Here is a 4989-nt window from a genome sequence, read left to right on the forward strand (position 1 = left end):
TGGTGCCATTTACAATTAAGAAATACAGATAGTTTCTCTCTTTACTCTTAAAATTAACAAATATGTTTTTTATATTTATCAATCTAAAAAAAAACATTTAGTCTGATTTGATGTTACAATTAAAAAAGTGTTTGTGTTTTTATCTGAAGAGTACATAAATTTCTGGTTTCAACTGTATATTTGATGATGTTGGTGTTTGGCTTGATTGTCAGCACAAAGAGGGAAAGAGAGAATGACGACAGAACAGAGATGGAACAAGAGCAGGTGAGACACACATGTTAGTCAAATGGTTGTTTACCAAAACTCATCAGAACATGTATCTAGTACCTATAGTGTTTCTTTTTACACAGCAAATCCAGCATGTCCAAATTAACACTGTCGGATTTGATTTCAACACTATTAAAGTGTCTATATGGGTCCACACCAGAGAGTGTTAATTTAACTCTTTTTGGAGAGTTGGTACGTTAACTCTGATTTAGTGTTAAACACCAAATCTGTCTGGAGTTGATAATTTAACACTTGGTGTTAAGAGTTTATATATTAACTCTCAAAGAGTATTTTAGTTTAACTACGTAAGAGTTATCTTCTAATTCATTCTAAAAAGCGGGAATTTTACTGTTCTGAACTTCTAGAAATTTCTTTTGGAAATAAACATTTACTAAAAAGATGCAATGGTTTTCGAAAAACATTTATTCTGAACTGTGCACCACAATTTCAAAACATTTTCTGAAAGATGTAACAGTATACATGTTCTCACTTTCATTAGAACTTTGTTTATCAAAAGGTCTGACATGGTAAATGCAAATAACAGCATTCTCATCACTTATTTCTTCAATACAATATGCATGTCCTTCATTCATCCCTTTGTGGAACTTCAACGCACTTCTGCTCTCCCCCATATTCCATCTTCACAAGCATATCCTGTGCGGAGATTGAATAAAAATTAGTTGACACTAATTAATGGCACAAATAATCCAGTAAACAATTGCAGCACAGTAAAAAAAAAAGGAATCCTCTTTGAGCCATTACTTGTGTAAAGTATTTTCCCAAAAGACAAAGACACAGGCAACAGGTAATACTGAACTAAATGTAAAACCTCAACCTTTTTCATTTTTACCTAAACCGTGTGCACAAAACTCTGGATGGATCTATGCTAACGTAGAACCCAGTCAGGACGTCTGCTACTGCTGTTTGCTCGTTTTTTGTTTTTTTTTATGGGCGATCGTTTTCAGGCTTCAAGTAGCACCATTATACCAACATTTCACATTCTAGACATTGTTTTAGGTGTATTTGACCAAAAGTTTGACTGAAAATTCCCATGCAAGCTTTTTTCAAGGCTGTGGTATTTGCCCGCAAACAATACCTTTCAGCTAGCTAAAACAGAATATTATGCTATCAGCGAGCAACATGGCTAATGCCTTTCACACCGCTTTGTCTCAACTCCAAAGAGCCACAGAAGTAAAAGCTCATAATAATAATTGAAACAATCTTTGAAAAAATGACTTACCAAGCATGGCAAACAACTCAAATATGTAGAGCAAAATGTTCTGAAACGGCTTCACTTCAGCTTCGATTGGAGCCGTGCTGGGGGCGGAGTCTGTGAATTCACTCTATTGGTGTCATAGCCCCTGTAGGAGTTCAGAGTTAAGAGGTCAAGAGTTAATGCTTCCATTGTAACACCTCCAGATTTGACAGAGAAACACTCATTTTTAACACTCGATTTTAACTACTATCATTTTACACCTCAGAGTTACATTAAAAGAATGTGACTCTACTTAGAGTAAAATTAACTCTACTTTTGCAAGACTATTAACACCAAAACATTTAACACTTTTGAATTTGCTGTGTAGATACCATTTGTTACTTTTCAAATTCTATATTTATTAAGTTATGCAGGCTTATTTGCACAACAAGGCTAAATAATTATCTAAACTTTTCTCAATCTAAATATTGTACTTTGGTAGAATTAAAAAATAAGTGTAGTGCAGGTCTATGAAGATTTTTAGTGCTACTATCATCTAGTTCTGATTCTGGTTCTGTCTTGGTTACTGTTGTATTCCAGCGCCCCCCGCGACCCTGAAAAGGATAAGCGGAAGCGAATGGATGGATGGATATATATATATATATATATGGATATATATATATATATATATATATATATATATATATATATATATATATATATATATATATATATATATATATATATATATATATATATATATATATATATATATATATATATATATATATATATATATATATATATATATGTATATGTATATATATATGTATATGTATATGTATATGTATATATATGTATATATATGTATATGTATATGTATATATATATGTATATATATATATATATGTATATATATATATATATGTATATATATATATATATGTATATGAAGTCATTCTTTTTTGAACAAAACTCAAAATAGACCATAATAATCTTTCAGTCATTTCTACTCTCACTTAATTTCCTTTTGCTGCTCAGCTCTCACAAAGTGGCTCAGTTATGCTCCAATCACTCCATATTGTGGCCAATCACATGCGAGGATATAGGATAATATCATTATGTGAAAAACAGAGAGGGTGAGAGACGCAACAGTCAAGTGGAGCATCCGTCTGTCCTCTCAGTAAGTGAGTGAGACAGTAGACAGCAGTGAGAAGGGCTGTGCGAAAGCAAAAACACATAAATATGCCTGACACCCGTAAACGAAGCAGCATCTGGCTGCAGTTTAAAGACTTTTTTTGTCTCGGTCTTGGTCTTGGTCTCGTCTCGACTCGGTCTCGGTCTTGGTCTCGTCTCAACTTGGTCTTGGTCTTGTCTTGGTCTCGGATTAGGCGGTCTTGACTACAAAGACTTGTACTCTATAGTATAAAAGTACGTACTTTTGACTTTTGAAACAATTATTCTCAGATGGATTAAATTGCAGGGGTTAACAAGTAAGAAATAATACATAAATAAATTACACAAATGAAAAACTATTTTTTTATTTTCTCAAAAACATAGCATCAGGGGTTAGACCTCTTCAGGTATCATGATACAAAAGCATCATGCCAGATATCCTCAGGTCTTCTAACGATACAAGGCATAGAGCCAGTGTATGTTTTTAGAACAAAAAACAAAGTGTCTTCTGGGTACTTGAATAATACAATTTTTAATCTTGTTTTTTTGTTTGTTGGGATAGGTGCCATTTTAGGAAAAGTGTGGACAGAATGTTTCCTCAAACATTGTCTAACAATGTCAGCTGAATATGGAGGATAATATGGAGGATAATAAAACTAAGAAGTGGAAGACCACAGAGAAGCTTCATGGATGTAGTGAAGGAGAACATGCTATCCCATGGATATATTAAGATCATGTGTGATCCATCACCTGGTGGGAAATGTGTCTGTTCTATTCCAGTTGCATACAGGCTGGTATGACATGTGTACAATAGTTCCATTAAATAATAACATTAAAAAAGAAATAATGAAGTGTATTTAGAAATCACTTCAAAGCCAAATGACAAAATATCAAGACATAGATAACTAAAAGAAAAAAAGCATAATGTGAAACACAATGGCCAACTGACCACATCTCATTGCATTAAAATAAAAAGCATGCCTAAATGCATTCAAGACTTATTTAGCCACTTTCACTATTTAAATACCACTATTATGTATTCAAGCAAAAAGTAAATGTTCTTATACAATGAAAAAGCACCCTTACTTACTGTAATTGACATTATTTTAAAATAAAAAAAATATAATTCGGACCTAAATGAACACCTGGAAGAATACCAAGTGGAAATATTCCCAAGATAATAAATGAGTACACAACAAAGCCCATCATTACATGTCATGCAGTCAACAGACCACACCAGATTTGTGCTTTAAATACAGCATCAAGGCTGAACAAAGCCGCACAGTGGATGTTTACCAGGAAGACTGCCTGCCCTCCCCTCACTCAGTCACCCCTCCCATGAGAGCCACAGGTGCTGGTTGTGATGGCTTGGGAATGAGTTCTCAATGAATGAGGCAGCCTTAATTTGAATCCCTCAGCCTGGCAGAAGACCGCAGTGCTTTCAGCATTCTTTTGCTTGTATCTCTTTATCGCATGCCCCTCATCCGACATCACCATTCTTCTCAATCATGTGTGTTCTTTGTTGTTTCTTTTCTGCCTCTCCCAGCATTGTTTTTCTTCCAGAGCTCATGATGATAAAAACAGCTTTGAGTTCTGACGTAGCTTGTATATTTTTTAGTACATATTTCGTTTTGATTATTTGCTGTCACATGTCGAGTTGTGTGCTCTGTGTGTGTGTTTTATAAGGAAAAAAAACATGGCTCTGTACAGATACCAATTTAATTCCCTCTTAAGAACATGATGCATGCCTGTAATACATTAAGGAAGCTGTGCTTTCCATGTTCTGCGTCATGCTGTTTGTGACAAACAAGGGTTCCAAATGTCCCTATGTATATATATATATATATAGATAGATAGATAGATAGATATTTATGGTTTTTTTCCTCGGTGCTTTGTTTATTGAGTGGCAGCCTTCTGCTGCTCCCATTGTTGTTACGTGATTTATTTTTATTAAGTAGATTTTATTCTACCTTATGTCGCAACAAAAGACCCATAATACAGAGAAAACCCCATCAATTAGACAACTATGAGCAAGCACTTGGTGACAGCGAAAAGAAAAACTCTCGTTTAACAGGCAGAACCAGGCTCAGGGAGAATCAGCCATCTGCCATGACTGATTGGAGGTCCAGTGTTGGGAGAGAGGACAAAAGACCCACTGTAGAAGAGAGGCACAATGTAATAATAACTAATGATTAAATACAAAGTGGTATAAACACAGTGTATGAACACAGAGTGAGTGAAAAGAGGTCAGTGAAGAAGAAACACTTTGCATCATGGGTAGCCTTCAGCAGCTACGTAAAGCAGCTGTGTAATGAAAGGAGGGTTCAGGGTCATGTGATCTGGCCCTATCT

General features: G+C 34.7%; 1 long non-coding RNA gene across 1 annotated transcript; it reads right to left on the reverse strand.

Moving 5' to 3' along the window:
- Window positions 1–672: 672 nt before the first annotated feature.
- Window positions 673–1641, reverse strand: LOC145424342 (uncharacterized). The gene is made up of 2 exons (XR_013905393.1): window positions 1508–1641; window positions 673–921 (listed from the first exon to the last, which is right to left on the reverse strand). It is a non-coding gene; the product is annotated as an uncharacterized LOC145424342 (long non-coding RNA).
- Between the last annotated feature and the right edge of the window lie 3348 nt (window positions 1642–4989).

This window comes from Astatotilapia calliptera, chromosome 23, assembly GCF_964374335.1.
Source record: "Astatotilapia calliptera chromosome 23, fAstCal68.1, whole genome shotgun sequence".
Taxonomy (NCBI): Eukaryota; Metazoa; Chordata; class Actinopteri; order Cichliformes; family Cichlidae; genus Astatotilapia; species Astatotilapia calliptera.